The sequence below is a fragment of the Mauremys mutica genome, chromosome 3 (assembly GCF_020497125.1).
Source record: "Mauremys mutica isolate MM-2020 ecotype Southern chromosome 3, ASM2049712v1, whole genome shotgun sequence".
NCBI lineage: Eukaryota > Metazoa > Chordata > Testudines > Geoemydidae > Mauremys > Mauremys mutica.
This window is the reverse complement of record NC_059074.1, coordinates 13393848-13419874: the sequence shown is the minus strand read 5'-3', so window position 1 is coordinate 13419874 and position 26027 is coordinate 13393848. Positions and strand designations below refer to the sequence as shown.

Genomic DNA, 26027 nt, shown 5'->3' with positions numbered 1-26027 from the left:
CCTGCATGGTAATAAGTGGTTGGTGTAGATGGGGCATTGTACATAAACCCTGGTCACAGGGTATGTCTGCACTACAGTCAGAGGTGTGTCTGCAGCCCATTTAGATGTACCTGAGCTAGCTTTTTTTAGCTGTTGGAAAAACTATAACAATAGCAGTGAAGCCACGGCAGCTTGGACAGCAGCATGGGCTGCAAAAGTCTTTCCAGGGCCCTGGATACATATCTGAGTTGCAAGCTTCAGCTTCTGTGGCATCACTGCTATTCTTACCTCGGGTGATTAGACCAAAGTTAGTTCAGGTGTTTGTAGATGTGCTGCAATCAGATCTCTGATTGCAGGGCAGACATCTCCTGAGAGTGGGAGAAGTGGCCTGCAGAAGTAAGTTGCTGATCAGAGCTCAACCAGCAGGAGTTCGTTATATGTCCCAAGACATTTTGCACAAACCACAGAGGCCTAACGTGTCTTACAAAATCTGGGATGGCACAAGATATTTTGCACAAAGACCATGGAATTTTCCACAGACAGAGCTGCAAGAATTCCAACGTCCACATTGTGGCTGGACAATTCAATTCTCCCCCAGAAGCAGGAGTCACTTTCTGATTGGCTGACAGCAGCTTTGCCAAGAAAACAAGCCTTCAGTAACTGTATAAAACAGGCTGGTTTGGTCAAAGTGTCACTCCCTGAAGCTGAAATATCTGGACGAAGGAGACAGTGAGCAGGACTGTCATCACCTAGCTTCAGAAAGCACCCCCTCTCTGGTAAGTATTATAGTAACTTCTCTCATAATCACCCTTTTAATTCTTCCTTTAAAGTTCTGTCTAGGAAGATGGCTGTGAGATCCAGAAAGAGAAGAACACAGTTGTCATAACCCCTTGAGTGAGTGAACTACCTGAGTGAAATTTCTAGGTATCTCGAGAAACCACTTAGGATTCTGAGAGGCTGAGCTGGAGAACATGCCTTCATGCCACTTTGAATGGAGAAGTAAAAAGCTACACGTTACATTTACTCACAATGAAAAGTTGGTTATTTAAAAGATACCTGAGTTAAAACCATCTACAGAATAATTCCAGTTATCCAAGTTCCTTTTACTGGGAAACCCTAGATATCCAAATTCACAGTGTGTCCCCCCTGCAGCCCTGTGTTAGTTAATCACCCATTGATGAACTAACCTTAAGCCTCTGGGACCTACAATTTGGGAATATTTCTGTAGTTAAGAATAAGGACAAAGAACAAGGGAGTGGATGGGGGATGATGGAGAAGGTAGCGGAGAAGAGAAAAGGTGTGGGAGAGAGAGAGAGATAACAGGCAAGAAAGAAACAGAGAAGAAGTTTAAGGTGAAGACTGAAAGGAGAAGGGTTGAGGGAAAGAAAGGACAGTGGAGACAGAAGAGGAGTTCAGCGACAGAGAGCAGGCAGGAGGGCAGGGAATGAAAGGAGGCAGACAGGAGGGTGGAGGAGAGAAAAGGGCAAGGAAGGAAGGAGAGATGCAGGAAGAGGGACTGTCTCTGCATGAGACAGAAGCCTTTTTTGTGCTGCTTCAGTGCTTCCAAGCACTGTCAGCCCTGGGCTCTGTAAGCGCAGGTACAGATAGTGAGGAGTGGGGCCGGTTCCCTCCTCCATCTCCGTGAGTGCCGGAATATAGCATAAAGATTATAATCTAATCACCTTTCTTCTTCTTTCTGTAATTTCTTATTGCTTTTAAGTGCCGTGTTAATCCTATAAAGTTGTAATTGTGCAATAATTCTCCACTCTACACTGACAGAAAGAGGAAGAAGCTTTGAATTGGCTGGTAAAGGAAACATTGTTTCCACTATTTGAATGTTTAGCAAAAGTGGCCTAAGCCCAAAGGTTACTGGTAAAATTCCAGAGAAATTGGACTAGTTGCTAAATGAGAGGTTCTCAGAGGGGGAGGGCAAGACACATTTTCTAGGTGGGAGCATTGAGCCTCCTAGGAATTCAGTAATTATACAGTGTCACAATGCCACTCACTCAAATTTGGCCCAGCTGCCCTTCCCCATCATGATGGAGGAACATCTGGGCCAAATTTGAGTTACATTGGTGTTAGCTGATTTAAACCATTATCTGCATTATATGTCTAGGGCTTAATGTGTGAGAACTAATTGAATTGTCAGTCTTAGTACTTAAGTAATCTGTCTGATTCCTTTGGTTGGAGTGGCACAGGCACTCCCATGATTACATTGTCAAACAGACTGCTCCAAAATGAATAAGAATCTGCATTTAAGCATTCCTACTTCAATGTTGATAGCAAAGTCACCTCCCCAGTATAGTAAAGAACCAGGATAAGGTTTTCCTAGGTAACAAGATTGAGATAAATTGTAACATCACATGATTAATTAATTTGTAGAATTTTCATAAACATGAGCATCCAAACACCTTTATTTTGCTCTCTATAATTTCTTAATTGTTTTCTATTCTATTTTGGGCAATAAAACATGTAAATGTGCAATAATTCTCCACTCTGTACTTTGGCTAAAGAAAAAGAGATTTCCATGAGAAATTCAATGCAAGTAATTGGTGAATTAAAATTATTTATAAAACATCTATTGTTAAAAGGTATCTTGCCTCATAAAATTGTATTTCTCTGAAATCCTCCTAGGTCATCTATGGTGGTGTGTGGATAATAATCAGAACACACATTAAAATATTATTTTGATTAAAGCAATATCTGTACAGCTCAGCATGTCACATTCCCCAGTGTCCCAGTGTCCTCTGTCACCTCTCTATCTTGGTGTCTCTTCTCTCCAGTGACGCTCAGTTCCTGGCCGACCTTCAGCCATGAAGATTCTTTACCTGCTCTTTGCTGTTGTCTTCTTGGTGCTCATGGATGCCCCAGGTAAGATGTAAAAGAAAACAAGCAATGATAAAAAGGGAAACTGGGGAGCCTGTACTAAAGTTGTCTAACACTTTCAAGTAGAAAAAGTTCTTACCTTTTCTTAGGCACTCCTGCACCTGTCACCAAGAAAAAACATTCAGATTTGACTGAATTATGACCAGTCCAAACAAAAAAGTTCCATGTCCCCTTATTGTTTTCTTCAGATCTTGCTGAGGCTTCCTGCTTGAGCCACTCCCCATTCTATCTGCACACCATGTACCCTTCTTATAACAGGCAATCACAGAATCTGGATGTGATACTGATATACCTTTGGTTCTGGGAGAAGATGCACAGGGCTAGGAACTAGACCATGAATTGAAATATAATTTCTGCTGCTGACTTGTGTTAATAATTCTGTGCTTTTCACCACCTGACTTCTTATGAATCAGGTCTCATGTCCTAATCAGAGGTTATGTTGCTGGGCACAGAACTCAGATCTCCAAAATGGCAGCCATTCATCTCCGTGTCTTAGCTCCACTGGGTCTCAAAACCTTCCACAACAACATGTTTGGCTTTGTTTTGAGAAATGATGTCATCTGGGTTTGGGACAGTGTTTGCAGCCATGACAATGCATCATGTAGGGGTTCGGTTTCTATCCATTGGCTGTAGATAGTTTTGTGAAAACACAACAAATGTTCTAAATTAAATATTCTAAAAGATTTGGCTGTGCACATTGGGGCTGCCTTTTCAAAACAGCAGGTCAATCGGGTATAATGAAACATTGGCAATTGGTCATGAAGTACCAATTCCTGAGTGTGTCTTGTGAAGAAAATCTCTGTAGAATCTCAGAGACGGGCAGGCGTTCAGACCTGGAAGGGACTCTCTCAAGCCAATCTCTTTCAAATCTTTGTAATCATGCAGCAGTGCACAGACAATCCAGGAAGTTTCTGGAAAGTGTAGGGGACAATTTCCTGGTGCAAGTGCTGGAGGAACCAACTAGGGGAAAAGCTCTTCTTGACCTGCTGCTCCCAAACAGGGAAGAAATAGTAGAGGAAGCAATAGTGGATGGGAACCTGGGAGGCAGTGACCATGAGATGGTCGAGTTCAGGATCCTGACACAAGGAAAAAAGGAAAGCAGTAGAACAGAGACCCTGGACTTCAGAAAAGCAGACTTTGACTCCCTCAGGGAACTGATGGGCAAGGTCCCCTGGGAGAATAACATGACGGGGAAAGGAGTCGAGGAAAGCTGGCTGTATTTTAAAGAAACCTTATTGAGGTTGCAGGAGCAAACCATCCCAATGTGTAGGAAGAAAAGTAAATATGGCAGGCGACCAGCTTGGCTTAACAGTGAAATCCTTGCTCGTCTTAAACACAAGAAAACAGCTTACAAGAAGTGGAAGATTGGACAAATAACCAGGGAGGAGTATAAAAGTATTGCTCAGGCATGCAGGTGTGAAATTAAGAAGGCCAAATCACACTTGGAGTTGCAGCTAGCCGGAGATGTTAGGAGTAACAAGTAGGGTTTCTTTAGGTATGTTAGCAACAAGAAGAAAGTCAAGGCAAGTGTGGGCCCCTTGCTGAATGAGGGAGGGACCCTAGTGACAGAGGATGTGGAGAAAGCTAGTGTACTAAATGCTTTTTTTGCCTCTGTCTTCACAGACAAGGTCAGCTCCCAGACAGCTGCACTCTGCAGCACGGTATGGGGAGGAGGTGACCAGCTCTCTGTGGAGAAAGAAGTAGTTCGGGACTATTTAGGAAAGCTGGACGAGCACAAGTCCATGGGGCCGGATGCGCTGCATCCGAGGGTGCTAAAGGAGTTGGCCGATGAGACTGCAGAGCCATTGGCCATTATCTTTGAAAAATCATGGCGAGCGGGGGAGGTCCCGGACGACTGGAAAAAAGCTAATGTAGTGCCCATCTTTAAAAAAGGGAAGAAGGAAGATCCAGGGAACTACAGGCCAGTTAGTCTCACCTCAGTCCCTGGAAAAATCATGGAACAGGTCCTCAAGGAATCAATCCTGAACCACTTAAAGGAGGGGAAAGTGATCAGGAACAGTCAGCATGGATTCACCAAGGGCAAGGCATGCCTGACTAACCTCATTGCCTTCTATGATGAGATAACTGGCTCTGTGGATGAGGGAAAGCAGTGGATGTGCTATTTCTGGACTTTAGCAAAGCTTTTGATACAGTCTCCCACAGTATTCTTGCCAGCAAGTTAAAGAAGTCTGGGCTGGATGAATGGACAGTAAGGTGGATAGAAAACTGGCTAGATGGTCGGGCTCAACGGGTAGTGATCAATGGTTCCATGTCTAGCTGGCAGCCGGTATCAAGTGGAGTGCCCCAAGGGTCGGTGCTGGGGCCGGCTTTATTCAATATCTTCATTAACGATCTGGAGGATGGTGTGGACTGCACCCTTAGCAAGTTTGCAGATGACACTAAACTGGGAGGAGTGGTTGATACGCTGGAGGGTAGGGATAGGATACAGAGGGACCTAGACAAATTAGAGGATTGGGCCAAAAGAAATATGATGAGGTTCAACAAGGACAAGTGCAGAGTCCTGCACTTAGGATGGAAGAATCCCATGCACTGCTATAGACTAGGGACCGAATGGCTGAGCAGCAGTTCTGCAGAAAAGGACTAGGGGTTACGGTGGACGAAAAGCTGAATATGAGTCAACAGTGTGCCCTTGTTGCCAAGAAGGCTAATGGCATTTTGGGTTGTATAAGTAGGGGCATTTCCAGCAGATCGAGGGATGTGATCATTCCCCTCTACTCAGCACTGGTGAGGCCTCATTTGGAGTACTGTGTCCAGTTTTGGGCCCCACACTACAAGAAGGATGTGGATAAATTGGAGAGAGTCCAGCGGAGGGCAACAAAAATGATTAGGGGGCTGGAGCACATGACTTATGAGGAGAGGCTGAGGGAACTGGGATTGTTTAGTCTGCAGAAGAGAAGAATGAGGGGGGATTTGATAGCTGCTTTCAACTACCTGAAAGGGGGTTCCAAAGAGGATGGATCTAGATTGTTCTCAGTGATAGAAGATGACAGAACAAGGAGTAATGGTCTCAAGTTGCAGAGGGGGAGGTTTAGGTTGGACATTAGGAAAAAATTTTTCACTAGTAGGGTGGTGAAGAACTGGAATGGGTTACCTAGGGTGGTAGTGGAATCTCCTTCCTTAGAGGTTTTTAAGGTCAGGCTTGACAAAGCCCTGGCTGGGATGATTTAGTTGGGTTTGGTCGTGCTTTGAGCAGGGGGTTGGACTAGATGACCTCCTGAGGTCCCTTCCAACCCTGAGATTCTATGATTCTATGAACGCACCGCTGAGGCAGTTCAACTCTACTTAGCCAAATTGCATTGATGATATTGCCTGGAACATCACTGTCAGAAACTGAGGGAATGCAAACCAAACCCCAGGCACAAAGGAAGTTAGAGATGCAGGCAGCCCCTTGCTTTCCATCCCTTAAAGGAATGGGGAAATGAAGGATGCCCATGCTCAGAGCTGTGGTTCTAAAATCTGCAGCTGGAAAGTCAATGCCAATGTTTAATTAAATCACTCCATTCTCTTCTTAGAGGCTGCCATTCAACATTGAACAACCACTGAAATTGTACTGAAGCTGTGATCAACTTTTGCACTGGAAGATAATTGGGCAGACTTGGTCAGGTCTCAGTGAATGAGAAATGCCTGTCTTCTTGGAATCACACCTGTAATTTACCCTGAATTGCAGAATGATGATTAAGGCTCTTTTTCTTTGTCAGGTTTCTCCCATGCTGTGGTGACCCAAAAAGGGTGTAGACGCCTTTGGGGTGAATGTTACTTTTGGCGATGTCCCACCAATGCTATGTACCTTGACAAATGCTATTTTGGCCATTGCTGTCAAAGGTAAGCTCAGCGTTCCATAAGGGAGACCCTGCAGTGTGAGCAGAACTGCTCAGTACTCTCTTTTCATTTAGGAGCTGATGAATCCGTCTGTCCTTAAAGCATCTCAGCTCTTAGCCCTGTATTTCCCCCCTTTTGCAAACCAGGGGAGGTAATTATAAAAATCTTGGTGACGACAATGTTAACATTGTTCAGAATGAATGTGAATGTTTTAAGCATGAAGGTTCTTCTGTAAAGTTAATTCGGCCACCTTGCAGATCTGCAGCCAGTCCTATTCCTGTTCTGTTTGTTGCTGACTGTATGTGCCATATATTATAGAGGCTGTTCAACTGGTCAAATTAATGCTGCAGCAGGAACAGGTTGTAGAGAAACGATTGGGAGGGTGAGAGTGTTTCCAGCCTACTAAAATGCCAGTTTGAGGGCAAGAGATGTGATACTGGCACCTCCTCTTGGGCCTGCAGAGTGGGAGCCAGGGACCTAGGCTGGAGTGGCCTTGCGACCAGCTGCAGTGCTGATCTCTTGGCCAATTCACTGAGTGTTCCTAGAGATCCATGATCTCACCAGGCAGCGCTGCTAGCATTAAACTGCTGCAGAAAAGAGTCAGACTTCAAGTAGAATTGGAGTTTCCTGTATTTTTTTCAGACTTAATTTTCTATCACCTAAGTAAGTATGTCTCATTTTAGCTTCAGCTGTAGGCAAGGTGTGTTCAATAGAACAAATCTTTACATGGATATGAATTGTGCTTTTCTATAGTGTGGTCTGTATAGGCAGCTAGTTCTTTCATTTGGATACATAAAACTATCTACTTAGAAACTCTGTAACACGGGGTTTTCACCAATGTGGGTGAAGCCCTCCTCCTTCCCCCAAACATGCTATAAAAACTCCACCACCCACCTGTGCACAACTGATTTTCTGCATCTTCAGTAGATTAAAAGCTGTATTAAATTGATAGTTATACAATTCAAGACACACACATACAGTATATACTGTAATATAAAAAAGAAAAGGATAACATAGGTACAACAATGAAAAGCTGAATATTATTTTTGTTTTACTGACTCAGTGGGAAAATTGTTGCTGGTGATAACCCACTGGCTGGGTGGCCCTCTGAGGTGAGTCAGGGAGTGTAGGTGGCATTCCCTCCCTGAGGCCTGCCACCTGGGGCTGAAGCCCTGTTTATTTTGGTGGACCCCCTGAAACCTGCTCGTGGCCCCCCTACAGGGCCCTGATCCCCTGGTTTAGAACCACGGCTGTAACAGAGTGTTGCAGTAGGGACAATGGATTCCCTGTGCTTGGGTTAACCAAGAACCTCTTCATTCACCATTCAGTGAATGGGTAATTACTCCCATGCCATTCGATTTGAAATGAAGCATCATATTGTCCTTGTTCTATAGGAAAACATCAAAAAATCTGATTCTCTTTTCTTTGTACAGACCTATTGGCTGATTGTCTAAGCAGGATCTCAGGGAATCGCGGAGACAGCCACTTGCTTCTAAAATCATCAGACCCTGCTTCAATGGAACCCTGAAGTGTTGCTGTTCACTTGGGCTGTAAAGAACTTTGTGAGCTGGAGAAATTTAAAATGGAGCCCATATAAGATTTGTTATTCTCCTTTCAATAAAAACAAGCTGGTGTGAGAGCATCATGCTGAAGTGTGTGTGTGTGTGTGTGTGTGTTGGTGGGAGGCAAGGGGGCTGTTTCTATCATTCTTGTCCTTTTGAAATCCATCTGATTTATCTTTCTAAATTTAAACATAAAATAAAATTATATACCCTAAAAATTCCCAATCATATGTTAATACTACTCAAGGGTATTTATAAACCATGATTCTCATATCTCGGTAGATTTCAATGTGCTCTTATGGGTAGATTTTTATTTCTTCCAGTTGTTGCAAATACTAGCTGTTTCTGGTTTCAGAGTAGCAGCCGTGTTAGTCTGTATCCGCAAAAAGAACAGGCGTACTTGTGGCACCTTAGAGACTAACACATTTATTTCAGCATGAGCTTTGGTGAGCTACAGCTCACTTCTTCAGATGCATAGAATGGAACACACAGACAGGAGATATTTATACATACAGAGAACATGAAAAGGTAGACTCTTTCTGTTGGTATGCATACTTCCACCTTTTCATAGTGCAAATTTAAGATGACAAAAATAGATAAAGATAGAGAGGAGCCAGAGAGCATCTGTATTTAGGGCACAGAGATGATGAAGTATTGAGCTGAGGAACTCTTGTTTTGATCCAAGTGATATTTAAAATGTCAGTTGCATGCTGTTTATAAGTATAATGATTATTATCTATCCAGCACCAGAGAATGTGACATGAAAAATGAAATTTACAGGTCCCTGCTGTCTTGAAGAAGTTACAATATGAATATTTATACCTGGCAAACATCTACAGCCTGGTCCAAAGTTGTTTGTAGTCAATGGAAAGTCTCCCAGTGGCTTCAACGGGCTTTGGAGAGATGCTTAGTGCAGATAAAAATTGCAGCAAACAGCACTGTCTGGAGAGTGACTAGGCAGAAACGGGGTTGTGTGCATCTATTTTGTAGCATTTTATCAGTATTCTATGTGTGTACAAGGTGGAGGGTTATATGTTTGTTTGTTGATTGATTTTGGTTTTGGGTTTTTTCCTGCTGTTTTTCTATAATAACATGGAGTTTTCATATTCTTTTAAAAACCAAAAATCAAGTTAATACCATAGATAATCCTGAGTGCCATGAACCTGTGGGAGTTGTAAAACTAATGTGATAAATAGAACAGATTTCACTAGAGCCAAGCTGTGATGTTTTCCATGCTTTTTTGCCATGCAAATCCTCACCATAACTATGACAGTAAAGACACGACCTGTTGATGTCTCATGCCCGGCAAAGCCAATGGGGGATGCTGCTGAAATCACCTCTCAAGGTTCGTCTCAGTCACATGATTCAAGGAGGAAAGACTCAGAAGTGATGGGGCTCACAGTCTGGCTAGGAAAATGTAAGAAAAATTCAAAAAGTTCTATGATGGATGTCAGAGTTATGGGACTGCTGGCACCTCTGACCCCTCATGGGTCTTTTGGTCCCCCCTCAGGCATTAGGCCTCAGGCTCTGACCTGTCCAGAGATGGAATTTCACAATGATTCAGCATGTACAGGGAGAAGAACACACCGAATTAAGGCCTTTTCTACATACGAGATTTACTGGCATATCTATACCTGTGTAATTATCCCACTATAGGCCTTGTCTACACTGAAAATTTGGGTTGACATAGCTACAGAGCTCTGGGGTGTGAAAAACAAACAACTGTGAGCACTGTAATTATGCCGACTAACCCTGATGTATACGCATCTAGGTTGATGGAAGAATTTAACCTGGGTTAAATAACTGCAGGGCATTAGAGCATTAGGGGGGCAGGTGAATCTTCCTCAAATTTTAGCCAGGTTTCGCTGCAACATCCAGTTGATTCTAAAAGGAGGCCAAGGTGAGGTTTTTTGGCAGAGGAAGTGGAAGAGGAGGCATTTATAATTGTTTGTGCAGGGGGCGATTGTTATTTTATCTGGAGAAGTTCGTCCATCCTGAACTGTGACAGCCTCATTCTCCAGCCCCTCCCAAATCCAGGCGTGGTCATCAGCGCTGCAGCCACGTGCCAATTAAGGGCAGATGCTTGGGTTCCTCTCTGAAGCTGGAGGGGATCCATGTGGAGCATCAGCACCTGTGGGGAAAGAAGAGGACTGAGCTGGCCAGCCAGGCTGGCGTGTCTGTTTCTTGTGTCCCCGCTGGGCAGGGAAATGTCCAGTGTCCCTGTCCTGTCTCTGTGGAGAAAGTCAAATTGTGGGTGACTGTTTCCCCAGGCAATGTCCCTGCAATACTAAATACCTTGGCAGGTGCTATCCAAGTGGCATTTGCTGTCAAAGGTAAGTTCAACATTCCAAAAGGGCAACGCTCCGGCACGAACAGAAATATTTATTATGCTCCTTCCATTTAAGAGCTGATGAATCCTTATAGCTGCTCAGCTCTTAGGCCTTTATTTTCCCCCTTTTGCAAACCAGGGCAGGTAATTTTAAAAATTTGGGTGACATCAGTAATGACATTGTTCTGAATGAATTTGAATTGGTTTAAGCATGAAGGTCCCTCTGTAAAGTTAACTTGGCCACATTGCAAATCTGCAGCCCGCCCTATTCCTGATCTGCTTCTTTCTGACTGTACGTGCCATAAATTATAGAGCCTGCTCAGCTGGTCACATTAATGTTGCAGCAGGAACAAGTCCTAGAGAAAGAGATGGGAGGGTGAGAGACTTTCCCACCCATGAAAACACCAGAGAGGCAGATTGGGGCAAGAGATGTGAAGCTGTGAGCTCCTTGGGCCTGCAGAGTGGGAGCCAGGGACCTAGGTTAGGGTGCCCTGCTCTCTTAGCCAATTCACTGAGCATATCCAGAGATCCGTGCTATCACCAGGCAGGGCTGCTAGCACTGAACTGCCACCAGATCTGAGTCACGCTTCAGGTAGAATTAGAATTTCCCTGCATTCTTTAAGAGTTATCTATCATCTAAATACCGATCTGTCATTTTAGTTTCAGCTGTAGACAAGGTGTGTTTGATAGAACAACTGTACAAGGGTGTGAGTTGTGCTTTTCTAAACTATAGCTTTTTTGTAGCCAGCCAGTTCAGCAGTTTAGATATTATGTCTGTTAAAACACTATAATAGAATGTTGCAGTAGGGGCGATGGATTCGCTGTGCTGGAGTTAACCCAAACCCACTTCACACATCATTCAGTGAATGGGCAATTCGTCCCCTGACATTTGATTTGAAATCCAACATCATATTCTTCTTGTTCTATGGGAAACAGCAAAAAATGTGAGTCTTCATTCTTCATGCAGGCGTATATGGAGTGACTAATTGTTTAGGCAGGATCTCTGGGATTGTGGCAGCGAGCCACTTGCTTCTAAAATCATTGGATCCTGCTTCAGTGGAATCCTGAAGTGCTGATCATCTGGGCTTGAAAGAACCTTTTGAGCTGGAGAAATTCCAGAAGGGAGCCCTTGTGTCTCCATATAAGTTTTGTTACTCTTCTTTTAATAAAAGCAAATTGATGGTGAGATCATCATGCTGAAGTGTGTGTGTGTGTTGGTGGGAGGCAAGGGGCTGTTTCTAGCATTCTTCTCCTTTAGAAATCCATCTCATCTATTTTTTAAAAAATTAAAATAAAATAAAATTGAAGTAAATTAAATTAAAAAGTCCCTTTGACATGTTAATACCACACCAGGGTATTGATAGACCATGGTCTCCACATCTCTGCATGTTTTTCAGTTAACTCTTTTGAGCCGATCTTTATTTCATACAGTTATTACGTAACCTACCAGTTTGTGGTGTCAGAGGAGCCGCGTTCAGTCACAGCTTGATTGTACAGTGTATGGCCCTCACCACAGTGCTCCATTCACCCAGCCCTTTCTTCTGCTCTAAAACGTCATTGTCCACAACGAGAAAAAAGAACAAAAACAGGCCAAGGTGACTCTAAGATCTTACAGTGTTACACTGACTTTGATAAACCAAGAGTAACTCTACTGAAGTCATCGTAGTTCTACTAGTGTAAACTGGAGTAAGTGAGCTCAGAATCAAGCTCCTGACTGTTCATAAAAGACAAGAACAATTTTACAAAAGAAAAAGATTTCTGCAGTTCATTTAGTCACATGATCTCCCAACAGCTGTAACTGATCCCACCCCAAAGGTTCCTGAAATTACCCTCAGCTATTGGACCATGCATCCAAAATTTCAGGCAGCTTATTTTTAATCCTTTCGATGTGGAGGATCAGTGCTGAATGGCTCATCACCAATGTGACGAGCTGGGATTTCAGCAAAGTATCTTGTGAACTCTTACCCCAAAAGGGCCCAATCCTGCTCAGCTCACTCAAATGATCCCCTGGGCACACTGGAAGACTCTAGGAACAGGCCCACATCGGACAGGCTTTTGGGATATCAGTGCACAATACACAAGAATTTCACCTCCCTACTCCAAGTCCCTACTCACCTGTTTATACATGGAAGGATCACATTAGCCCTTTCTGCCACAGCATCGCACTGGGAGTTCGCGTTACATTGCTTCGCTATTCCTTTTTAGAATCATAGAATAATAGAAGATTAGGGTTGGAAGGGACCTCAGGAAGTCATCTAGTCCAACGCCCTGCTCAAAGCAGGACCAACACCAATCACTGCTTTCCAGGATACAGTCCCCATTCTGTAGGCCTGTATTGCTTTCCTTCTTGCTAGACATATGACCTGGCATTTGATTGTATTAAATTGCATTTTTTAAAATTGGGCTCAACTGACCAAGCAAACCAAATCACTCAGAATGACTACCCTGTCCTCAAACGTATTTACCACTACACCAAACTTTGTCTCATCCACCAATTTTATCATCAGTTAAATGTATTTCTATAGTAGATGATTTTTAACATCTTCCTTCGTTACTAATGTACTACCTCATCCCCATGTGATATGCAGGCACCATCCTTCTCCTTTCTAGAAAAGAAATATTTGTTGAACACTTCTGCCTTTTTCTGCATCATTCAAAATTATTTTTCCATCTCCAGGGAGAAATGGACCTGGACCATTGTTAGAATTTCTTTTGTTGCTGAAACACTAAACAAACAAACAACCCCCCCCCCAAAACCAAAAAAACTCCACAACCTTGTCATTGTCATCTTTGGCCCTGCCAGAGAAGGACTGTTCCCAGATGGCTTTAGCTTCCTTGAGCATACTTGTGCTCTTCATTATTTCTAATTGATAGTGATTACTATCTACTTCCCCATTTCAATTCGTTTTCTATTTTATTTCTTATTTTCTAATTGTTGTTTTGACATCTTGTACTCGCAGCTATAGGGGAGACAAACACGCTACAGTCTACCCTAGAGATTTTACTTTTGTTTTCCCTGACGGATTTTCCTATGCTAAAATGAAAACACAGTGCAGACAACTGGTTGTTTCCAGCCCCAGACCCTGCCCCAGTGTGCTGCTCCGGCATTCTATGGGAGATACCACACCACAAGGGACTCGGGAAGAAGTCTCCCAAAGCATGAGGGGGATACAGCTGCCATAACTGGTCTCTATTGTCCCTGTGCCAGGCACTGGTTTGGGGTGGTACTCGAGATATTGCTGTGGGCTGTTACGTCTGAGGGAGGGGTTCTCAAACTGGGGGTCGGCACTCTCAGGGGGTCACGAGGTTATTATGTGGGGGGTCGCAACCTGTCAGCCTCCACCCCAAACCCCGCTTTGCCTCCAGCATTTATAATGGTGTTACATATATTAAAAAATGTTTTTCATTTATAAGGGGGGGGTCACACTCAGAGGGATCACCAATACGTTTGATAACCACTGGTCTAAGGTATGTCTACACTGCAATTAGACACCAGTTGATGGCCTGTTTCAAGAGACTCAGGCTCCCGAGGGTCAGACTAAGGAGCTGTTTAACTGTGGTGTAGACTTCCAGACTTGGGCTGCAGCCAGAGCTGTGGGACCCTCCCACTTTGAAGGGACCTAGAGCCTGGTCTCCAGAAAAGCTGAACTGTGACACGCACAGTCTCCAGCTCCTCCCAAACCCCGGTGTGGTCATCAGGGCTACAGCCAGGCTGCAATTAAAGGCACATGGTTGGGTTCCAGTCAGCAGCTGGAGGGAAACCAGCAACTCTGTGGAAAAATGAGGACTGAGATGGCCAGCCAGGCAGATGTGTCTGTTTCTTGTGTCCCCACTGGGCATGGAAGCGTCCAGTGTTCCCGTCCTGTCTCTGTGGAGAAAGAGGTGACTGCTGCCTCCCTCCACCCACGACAGACAACTGCAGTAGGGTGTAATGACTGAGAGATTAGATGGACAGGTCACCCCTGCTCCAAAACCCCGTCCAAAGAGACATATAAACCTGGACCAGGCACTCAGGAGAGAAGCCCGCCTAACATTACATGCAGTGAAGCATAAGGTTAGATGAGTTTAAACGTGTGTTGGCTCTTGGTTGTCTTAAGATCATTTTCTCTAATTCTTTCTTACACTTGCTAAATAGATCCACTTGTTCTCAGCTGGTTTTTTGCCAGTGTATAGCTCTTGTGACATGCTCCCAAAGGCAAATGGCACTAGTGAGCCAGACCTGCATGGTAATAAGTGGTTGGTGTAGATGGGGCATTGTACATAAACCCTGGTCACAGGGTATGTCTGCACTACAGTCAGAGGTGTGTCTGCAGCCCATTTAGATGTACCTGAGCCAGGGGTGAGCTGGAGCCGGTTTGCACGGGTTCGCGCGAACCCGTTGTTAAATTTAGAAGCGGTTTTAGAACCGCTTGTTAACTGGCTTCCCTGCCAGGGAAGCTTTGATGGGCTCTGCCTGGGAAGCCTGTAATTCCTCCTCCCGGCCGCCGGGGGGCGCTGCGCTGTGCTGCGAGAGCCATGTGAGCTGCCTCCTGGCCCTGTTGCTGCTCCTGCTCTTTGGACCTCTGGCCCTGGGGCTCCGGCTGCTGCCCCGTGAGTCCCCGGCTGCCTCCTGCTGCTCCCAGCCCCCCCCCCCGTGTGAGTGTCTGCGCCCCTCCCCCGCCTTCCCTGCCCCCAGCCACCCCCTGCCTCCCCCCGCCCCACCCCCTGCCCGCAGCCGCCCTCTGCCTGCAGCCAGCCACAGCCAGCCCCTGCCCCCAGCCAGCCCCTGCCACAGCCACCCCCTGCCCCCAGCCAGCCTCTGCCCACAGCCGCCCGCAGCCACCCCCTGCCCGCAGCCACCCGCAGCCCGCCCGTCTGCATCACCTGCCCACAGCCAGCCCGTGTCACTCTCTGCCTCCAGCTAGCCCTGCCCCACGCCCCTATCTGCAGCCAGCCCCACATCCACTGGTGCCCTGCAGTTCCCAGGGCAGTAACCCTGCACACCTGCTTTAATGAGGGGGGGCAGGGAGCAGCTGGGACCCACACATGTGCACACCCTAGAGTGACCAGACAGCAAGTGTGAAAAATCGGGACGGGGGTGAGGGGTAATAGGAGCCTATATAAGAAAAAGACCCAAAAATTGAGACTGTCCCTAATCACCACCCACACATGTGAAACGGAGCTCATTTCTAGTTCAGCCCCATCTTTTTAAAAAAGAACTTTAGGTAGGGTTAAAATACATCTGTATTTTCCTGGACATGTCAGGCTTTTCGGTTCTTAATCACCTCCTGGGAAAATATGGACGTATGGTAACCCTATTGGTACAAAAAATACATGCTGTCGCACATCCCTTAAATCAGAACTTTTTATAGGGAACCCGTTGTTAAATCAGAACTTTTTATAGGGAACCCGTTGTTAAGATTTTGGCAGCTCATCACTGACCTGAGCTAGCTTTTTTTAGCTGTTGGAAAAACTATAACAATAGCAGTGAAGCCACGGCAGCTTGGACAGCAGCATGGGCTGCAAAAGTCTTTCCAGGGCCCTGGATACATATCTGAGTTGCAAGCTTCAGCTTCTGTGGCATCACTGCTATTCTTACCTCGGGTGATTAGACCAAAGTTAGTTCAGGTGTTTGTAGATGTGCTGCAATCAGATCTCTGATTGCAGGGCAGACATCTCCTGAGAGTGGGAGACTTGTAAAATTCCATTCTAGGACAGGACAGTGCTCCAGGCCTAATGCCTGAGGGGGACACTCAGAGAACAGTGAGAGCACAGAGGTGCAAGCAGCTCTGTACTTCTGATATCAGTCATAGAATCTTTTCAATTTTTCTTACATTTTCCTAGGCAGAGTGTGAAGCCCAATCACATCTTCTTCTCTCCTACCTGAATCATGTGAATGAGACAAACCCTGTGAGGTGCTTAGCAGCAGTAGGCACAGTTTGTGTCTGTACTTTTGACTATTATTCTTGAGACTGAGGGTTTGACATGAAATTGTGTCAAGTTGGCCAAGCACCACAGTGCAGGGTGGCCCCCGGGAAGTGGCCTGCAGAAGTAAGTTGCTGATCAGAGCTCAACCAGCAGGAGTTCGTTATATGTCCCAAGACATTTTGCACAAACCACAGAGGCCTAATGTGTCTTACAAAATCTGGGATGGCACAAGATGTTTTGCACAAAGACCATGGAATTTTCCACAGACAGAGCTGCAAGAATTCCAACGTCCACATTGTGGCTGGACAATTCAATTCTCCCCCAGAAGCAGGAGTCACTTTCTGATTGGCCGACAGCAGCTTTGCCAAGAAAACAAGCCTTCAGTAACTGTATAAAACAGGCTGGTTTGGTCAAAGTGTCACTCCCTGAAGCTGACATATCTGGACAAAGGAGACTGTGAGCAGGACTGTCATCACCTAGCTTCAGAGAGCACCCCCTCTCTGGTAAGTATTATAGTAACTTCTCTCATAATCACCCTTTTAATTCTTCCTTTAAAGTCCTGTCTAGGAAGATGGCTGTGAGATCCAGAAAGAGAAGAACACAGTTGTCATAACCCCTTGAGTGAGTGAACTACCTGAGTGAAATTTCTAGGTATCTCGAGAAACCACTTAGGATTCTGAGAGGCTGAGCTGGAGAACATGCCTTCATGCCACTTTGAATGGAGAAGTAAAAAGCTACACGTTACATTTACTCACAATGAAAAGTTGGTTATTTAAAAGATACCTGAGTTAAAACCATCTACAGAATAATTCCAGTTATCCAAGTTCCTTTTACTGGGAAACCCTAGATATCCAAATTCACAGTGTGTCCCCCCTGCAGCCCTGTGTTAGTTAATCACCCATTGATGAACTAACCTTAAGCCTCTGGGACCTACAATTTGGAAATATTTCTGTAGTTAAGAATAAGGACAAAGAACAAGGGAGTGGATGGGGGATGATGGAGAAGGTAGCGGAGAAGAGAAAAGGTGTGGGAGAGAGAGAGAGATAACAGGCAAGAAAGAAACAGAGAAGAAGTTTAAGGTGAAGACTGAAAGGAGAAGGGTTGAGGGAAAGAAAGGACAGTGGAGACAGAAGAGGAGTTCAGCGACAGAGAGCAGGCAGGAGGGCAGGGAATGAAAGGAGGCAGACAGGAGGGTGGAGGAGAGAAAAGGGGAAGGAAGGAAGGACAGATGCAGGAAGAGGGACTGTCTCTGCATGAGACAGAAGCCTTTTTTGTGCTGCTTCAGTGCTTCCAAGCACTGTCAGCCCTGGGCTCTGTAAGCGCAGGTACAGATAGTGAGGAGTGGGGCCGGTTCCCTCCTCCATCTCCGTGAGTGCCGGAATATAGCATAAAGATGATAATCTAATCACCTTTCTTCTTCTTTCTGTAATTTCTTATTGCTTTTAAGTGCCGTGTTAATCCTATAAAGTTGTAATTGTGCAATAATTCTCCACTCTACACTGACAGAAAGAGGAAGAAGCTTTGAATTGGCTGGTAAAGGAAACATTGTTTCCACTATTTGAATGTTTAGCAAAAGTGGCCTAAGCCCAAAGGTTACTGGTAAAATTCCAGAGAAATTGGACTAGTTGCTAAATGAGAGGTTCTCAGAGGGGGAGGGCAAGACACATTTTCTAGGTGGGAGCATTGAGCCTCCTAGGAATTCAGTAATTATACAGTGTCACAATGCCACTGACTCAAATTTGGCCCAGCTGCCCTTCCCCATCATGATGGAGGAACATCTGGGCCAAATTTGAGTTACATTGGTGTTAGCTGATTTAAACCATTATCTGCATTATATGTCTAGGGCTTAATGTGTGAGAACTAATTGAATTGTCAGTCTTAGTACTTAAGTAATCTGTCTGATTCCTTTGGTTGGAGTGGCACAGGCACTCCCATGATTACATTGTCAAACAGACTGCTCCAAAATGAATAAGAATCTGCATTTAAGCATTCCTACTTCAATGTTGATAGCAAAGTCACCTCCCCAGTATAGTAAAGAACCAGGATAAGGTTTTCCTAGGTAACAAGATTGAGATAAATTGTAACATTACATGATTAATTAATTTGTAGAATTTTCATAAACATGAGCATCCAAACACCTTTATTTTGCTCTCTATAATTTCTTAATTGTTTTCTATTCTATTTTGGGCAATAAAACATGTAAATGTGCAATAATTCTCCACTCTGTACTTTGGCTAAAGAAAAAGAGATTTCCATGAGAAATTCAATGCAAGTAATTGGTGAATTAAAATTATTTATAAAACATCTATTGTTAAAAGGTATCTTGCCTCATAAAATTGTATTTCTCTGAAATCCTCCTAGGTCACCTATGGTGGTGTGTGGATAATAATCAGAACACACATTAAAATATTATTTTGATTAAAGCAATATCTGTACAGCTCAGCATGTCACATTCCCCAGTGTCTCAGTGTCCTCTGTCACCTCTCTATCTTGGTGTCTCTTCTCTCCAGTGACTCTCAGTTCCTGGCCGACCTTCAGCCATGAAGATTCTTTACCTGCTCTTTGCTGTTGTCTTCTTGGTGCTCATGGATGCCCCAGGTAAGATGTAAAAGAAAACAAGCAATGATAAAAAGGGAAACTGGGGAGCCTGTACTAAAGTTGTCTAACACTTTCAAGTAGAAAAAGTTCTTACTTTTTCTTAGGCACTCCTGCACCTGTCACCAAGAAAAAACATTCAGATTTGACTGAATTATGACCAGTCCAAACAAAAAAGTTCCATGTCCCCTTATTGTTTTCTTCAGATCTTGCTGAGGCTTCCTGCTTGAGCCACTCCCCATTCTATCTGCACACCATGTACCCTTCTTATAACAGGCAATCACAGAATCTGGATGTGATACTGATATACCTTTGGTTCTGGGAGAAGATGCACAGGGCTAGGAACTAGACCATGAATTGAAATATAATTTCTGCTGCTGACTTGTGTTAATAATTCTGTGCTTTTCACCACCTGACTTCTTATGAATCAGGTCTCATGTCCTAATCAGAGGTTATGTTGCTGGGCACAGAACTCAGATCTCCAAAATGGCAGCCATTCATCTCCGTGTCTTAGCTCCACTGGGTCTCAAAACCTTCCACAACAACATGTTTGGCTTTGTTTTGAGAAATGATGTCATCTGGGTTTGGGACAGTGTTTGCAGCCATGACAATGCATCATGTAGGGGTTCGGTTTCTATCCATTGGCTGTAGATAGTTTTGTGAAAACACAACAAATGTTCTAAATTAAATATTCTAAAAGATTTGGCTGTGCACATTGGGGCTGCCTTTTCAAAACAGCAGGTCAATCGGGTATAATGAAACACTGGCAATTGGTCATGAAGTACCAATTCCTGAGTGCGTCTTGTGAAGAAAATCTCTGTAGAATCTCAGAGACGGGCAGGCGTTCAGACCTGGAAGGGACTCTCTCAAGCCAATCTCTTTCAAATCTTTGTAATCATGCAGCAGTGCACAGACAATCCAGGAAGTTTCTGGAAAGTGTAGGGGACAATTTCCTGGTGCAAGTGCTGGAGGAACCAACTAGGGGAAAAGCTCTTCTTGACCTGCTGCTCCCAAACAGGGAAGAAATAGTAGAGGAAGCAATAGTGGATGGGAACCTGGGAGGCAGTGACCATGAGATGGTCGAGTTCAGGATCCTGACACAAGGAAAAAAGGAAAGCAGTAGAACAGAGACCCTGGACTTCAGAAAAGCAGACTTTGACTCCCTCAGGGAACTGATGGGCAAGGTCCCCTGGGAGAATAACATGACGGGGAAAGGAGTCGAGGAAAGCTGGCTGTATTTTAAAGAAACCTTATTGAGGTTGCAGGAGCAAACCATCCCAATGTGTAGGAAGAAAAGTAAATATGGCAGGCGACCAGCTTGGCTTAACAGTGAAATCCTTGCTCGTCTTAAACACAAGAAAACAGCTTACAAGAAGTGGAAGATTGGACAAATAACCAGGGAGGAGTATAAAAGTATTGCTCAGGCATGCAGGTGTGAAATTAAGAAGGCCAAATCACACTTGGAGTTGCAGCTAGCCGGAGATGTTAGGAGTAACAAGAAGGGTTTCTTTAGGTATGTTAGCAACAAGAAGAAAGTCAAGGCAAGTGTGGGCCCCTTGCTGAATGAGGGAGGGACCCTAGTGACAGAGGATGTGGAGAAAGCTAGTGTACTAAATGCTTTTTTTGCCTCTGTCTTCACAGACAAGGTCAGCTCCCAGACAGCTGCACTCTGCAGCACGGTATGGGGAGGAGGTGACCAGCTCTCTGTGGAGAAAGAAGTAGTTCGGGACTATTTAGGAAAGCTGGACGAGCACAAGTCCATGGGGCCGGATGCGCTGCATCCGAGGGTGCTAAAGGAGTTGGCCGATGAGACTGCAGAGCCATTGGCCATTATCTTTGAAAAATCATGGCAAGCGGGGGAGGTCCCGGACGACTGGAAAAAAGCTAATGTAGTGCCCATCTTTAAAAAAGGGAAGAAGGAAGATCCAGGGAACTACAGGCCAGTTAGTCTCACCTCAGTCCCTGGAAAAATCATGGAACAGGTCCTCAAGGAATCAATCCTGAACCACTTAAAGGAGGGGAAAGTGATCAGGAACAGTCAGCATGGATTCACCAAGGGCAAGGCATGCCTGACTAACCTAATTGCCTTCTATGATGAGATAACTGGCTCTGTGGATGAGGGGAAAGCAATGGATGTGCTATTTCTGGACTTTAGCAAAGCTTTTGATACAGTCTCCCACAGTATTCTTGCCAGCAAGTTAAAGAAGTCTGGGCTGGATGAATGGACAGTAAGGTGGATAGAAAACTGGCTAGATGGTCGGGCTCAACGGGTAGTGATCAATGGTTCCATGTCTAGCTGGCAGCCGGTATCAAGTGGAGTGCCCCAAGGGTCGGTGCTGGGGCCGGCTTTATTCAATATCTTCATTAACGATCTGGAGGATGGTGTGGACTGCACCCTTAGCAAGTTTGCAGATGACACTAAACTGGGAGGAGTGGTTGATACGCTGGAGGGTAGGGATAGGATACAGAGGGACCTAGACAAATTAGAGGATTGGGCCAAAAGAAATATGATGAGGTTCAACAAGGACAAGTGCAGAGTCCTGCACTTAGGATGGAAGAATCCCATGCACTGCTATAGACTAGGGACCGAATGGCTGAGCAGCAGTTCTGCAGAAAAGGACCTAGGGGTTACGGTGGACGAAAAGCTGAATATGAGTCAACAGTGTGCCCTTGTTGCCAAGAAGGCTAATGGCATTTTGGGTTGTATAAGTAGGGGCATTTCCAGCAGATCGAGGGATGTGATCATTCCCCTCTACTCAGCACTGGTGAGGCCTCATTTGGAGTACTGTGTCCAGTTTTGGGCCCCACACTACAAGAAGGATGTGGATAAATTGGAGAGAGTCCAGCGGAGGGCAACAAAAATGATTAGGGGGCTGGAGCACATGACTTATGAGGAGAGGCTGAGGGAACTGGGATTGTTTAGTCTGCAGAAGAGAAGAATGAGGGGGGATTTGATAGCTGCTTTCAACTACCTGAAAGGGGGTTCCAAAGAGGATGGATCTAGATTGTTCTCAGTGATAGAAGATGACAGAACAAGGAGTAATGGTCTCAAGTTGCAGAGGGGGAGGTTTAGGTTGGACATTAGGAAAAAAATTTTCACTAGTAGGGTGGTGAAGAACTGGAATGGGTTACCTAGGGTGGTAGTGGAATCTCCTTCCTTAGAGGTTTTTAAGGTCAGGCTTGACAAAGCCCTGGCTGGGATGATTTAGTTGGGTTTGGTCGTGCTTTGAGCAGGGGGTTGGACTAGATGACCTCCTGAGGTCCCTTCCAACCCTGAGATTCTATGATTCTATGAACGCACCGCTGAGGCAGTTCAACTCTACTTAGCCAAATTGCATTGATGATATTGCCTGGAACATCACTGTCAGAAACTGAGGGAATGCAAACCAAACCCCAGGCACAAAGGAAGTTAGAGATGCAGGCAGCCCCTTGCTTTCCATCCCTTAAAGGAATGGGGAAATGAAGGATGCCCATGCTCAGAGCTGTGGTTCTAAAATCTGCAGCTGGAAAGTCAATGCCAATGTTTAATTAAATCACTCCATTCTCTTCTTAGAGGCTGCCATTCAACATTGAACAACCACTGAAATTGTACTGAAGCTGTGATCAACTTTTTCACTGGAAGATAATTGGGCAGACTTGGTCAGGTCTCAGTGAATGAGAAATGCCTGTCTTCTTGGAATCACACCTGTAATTTACCCTGAATTGCAGAATGATGATTAAGGCTCTTTTTCTTTGTCAGGTTTCTCCCATGCTGTGGTGACCCAAAAAGGGTGTAGACGCCTTTGGGGTGAATGTTACTTTTGGCGATGTCCCACCAATGCTATGTACCTTGACAAATGCTATTTTGGCCATTGCTGTCAAAGGTAAGCTCAGCGTTCCATAAGGGAGACCCTGCAGTGTGAGCAGAACTGCTCAGTACTCTCTTTTCATTTAGGAGCTGATGAATCCGTCTGTCCTTAAAGCATCTCAGCTCTTAGCCCTGTATTTCCCCCCTTTTGCAAACCAGGGGAGGTAATTATAAAAATCTTGGTGACGACAATGTTAACATTGTTCAGAATGAATGTGAATGTTTTAAGCATGAAGGTTCTTCTGTAAAGTTAATTCGGCCACCTTGCAGATCTGCAGCCAGTCCTATTCCTGTTCTGTTTGTTGCTGACTGTATGTGCCATATGTTATAGAGGCTGTTCAACTGGTCAAATTAATGCTGCAGCAGGAACAGGTTGTAGAGAAACGATTGGGAGGGTGAGAGTGTTTCCAGCCTACTAAAATGCCAGTTTGAGGGCAAGAGATGTGATACTGGCACCTCCTCTTGGGCCTGCAGAGTGGGAGCCAGGGACCTAGGCTGGAGTGGCCTTGCGACCAGCTGCAGTGCTGATCTCTTGGCCAATTCACTGAGTGTTCCTAGAGATCCATGATCTCACCAGGCAGCGCTGCTAGCATTAAACTGCTGCGGAAAAGAGTCTGACTTCAAGTAGAATTGGAGTTTCCTGTATTTTTTTCAGACTTAATTTTCTATCACCTAAGTAAGTATGTCTCATTTTAGCTTCAGCTGTAGGCAAGGTGTGTTCAATAGAACAAGTCTTTACATGGGTATGAATTGTGCTTTTCTATAGTGTGGTCTGTATAGGCAGCTAGTTCTTTCATTTGGATACATAAAGCTATCTACTTAGAAACTCTGTAACACGGGGTTTTCACCAATGTGGGTGAAGCCCTCCTCCTTCCCCCAAACATGCTATAAAAACTCCACCACCCACCTGTGCACAACTGATTTTCTGCATCTTCAGTAGATTAAAAGCTGTATTAAATTGATAGTTATACAATTCAAGACACACACATACAGTATATACTGTAATATAAAAAAGAAAAGGATAACATAGGTACAACAATGAAAAGCTGAATATTATTTTTGTTTTACTGACTCAGTGGGAAAATTGTTGCTGGTGATAACCCACTGGCTGGGTGGCCCTCTGAGGTGAGTCAGGGAGTGTAGGTGGCATTCCCTCCCTGAGGCCTGCCACCTGGGGCTGAAGCCCTGTTTATTTTGGTGGACCCCCTGAAACCTGCTCGTGGCCCCCCTACAGGGCCCTGATCCCCTGGTTTAGAACCACGGCTGTAACAGAGTGTTGCAGTAGGGACAATGGATTCCCTGTGCTTGGGTTAACCAAGAACCTCTTCATTCACCATTCAGTGAATGGGTAATTACTCCCATGCCATTCGATTTGAAATGAAGCATCATATTGTCCTTGTTCTATAGGAAAACATCAAAAAATCTGATTCTCTTTTCTTTGTACAGACCTATTGGCTGATTGTCTAAGCAGGATCTCAGGGAATCGCGGAGACAGCCACTTGCTTCTAAAATCATCAGACCCTGCTTCAATGGAACCCTGAAGTGTTGCTGTTCACTTGGGCTGTAAAGAACTTTGTGAGCTGGAGAAATTTAAAATGGAGCCCATATAAGATTTGTTATTCTCCTTTCAATAAAAACAAGCTGGTGTGAGAGCATCATGCTGAAGTGTGTGTGTGTGTGTGTGTGTTGGTGGGAGGCAAGGGGGCTGTTTCTATCATTCTTGTCCTTTTGAAATCCATCTGATTTATCTTTCTAAATTTAAACATAAAATAAAATTATATACCCTAAAAATTCCCAATCATATGTTAATACTACTCAAGGGTATTTATAAACCATGATTCTCATATCTCGGTAGATTTCAATGTGCTCTTATGGGTAGATTTTTATTTCTTCCAGTTGTTGCAAATACTAGCTGTTTCTGGTTTCAGAGTAGCAGCCGTGTTAGTCTGTATCCGCAAAAAGAACAGGCGTACTTGTGGCACCTTAGAGACTAACACATTTATTTCAGCATGAGCTTTGGTGAGCTACAGCTCACTTCTTCAGATGCATAGAATGGAACACACAGACAGGAGATATTTATACATACAGAGAACATGAAAAGGTAGACTCTTTCTGTTGGTATGCATACTTCCACCTTTTCATAGTGCAAATTTAAGATGACAAAAATAGATAAAGATAGAGAGGAGCCAGAGAGCATCTGTATTTAGGGCACAGAGATGATGAAGTATTGAGCTGAGGAACTCTTGTTTTGATCCAAGTGATATTTAAAATGTCAGTTGCATGCTGTTTATAAGTATAATGATTATTATCTATCCAGCACCAGAGAATGTGACATGAAAAATGAAATTTACAGGTCCCTGCTGTCTTGAAGAAGTTACAATATGAATATTTATACCTGGCAAACATCTACAGCCTGGTCCAAAGTTGTTTGTAGTCAATGGAAAGTCTCCCAGTGGCTTCAACGGGCTTTGGAGAGATGCTTAGTGCAGATAAAAATTGCAGCAAACAGCACTGTCTGGAGAGTGACTAGGCAGAAACGGGGTTGTGTGCATCTATTTTGTAGCATTTTATCAGTATTCTATGTGTGTACAAGGTGGAGGGTTATATGTTTGTTTGTTGATTGATTTTGGTTTTGGGTTTTTTCCTGCTGTTTTTCTATAATAACATGGAGTTTTCATATTCTTTTAAAAACCAAAAATCAAGTTAATACCATAGATAATCCTGAGTGCCATGAACCTGTGGGAGTTGTAAAACTAATGTGATAAATAGAACAGATTTCACTAGAGCCAAGCTGTGATGTTTTCCATGCTTTTTTGCCATGCAAATCCTCACCATAACTATGACAGTAAAGACACGACCTGTTGATGTCTCATGCCCGGCAAAGCCAATGGGGGATGCTGCTGAAATCACCTCTCAAGGTTCGTCTCAGTCACATGATTCAAGGAGGAAAGACTCAGAAGTGATGGGGCTCACAGTCTGGCTAGGAAAATGTAAGAAAAATTCAAAAAGTTCTATGATGGATGTCAGAGTTATGGGACTGCTGGCACCTCTGACCCCTCATGGGTCTTTTGGTCCCCCCTCA

At 44.4% G+C, this 26027-nt stretch overlaps 2 long non-coding RNA genes across 2 annotated transcripts; both read left to right on the top strand.

Moving 5' to 3' along the window:
• The first annotated feature begins 692 nt into the window (after positions 1 to 692).
• Positions 693 to 8254, top strand: LOC123366115. The gene is made up of 4 exons (XR_006577933.1): positions 693 to 755; positions 2763 to 2850; positions 6585 to 6708; positions 8139 to 8254. It is a non-coding gene; the product is annotated as an uncharacterized LOC123366115 (long non-coding RNA).
• Positions 8255 to 16434: 8180 nt separating this feature from the next.
• Positions 16435 to 24507, top strand: LOC123365783. Its single transcript, XR_006577751.1, has 4 exons — positions 16435 to 17006; positions 19014 to 19101; positions 22838 to 22961; positions 24392 to 24507. It is a non-coding gene; the product is annotated as an uncharacterized LOC123365783 (long non-coding RNA).
• The last annotated feature ends 1520 nt before the right edge of the window (positions 24508 to 26027 follow it).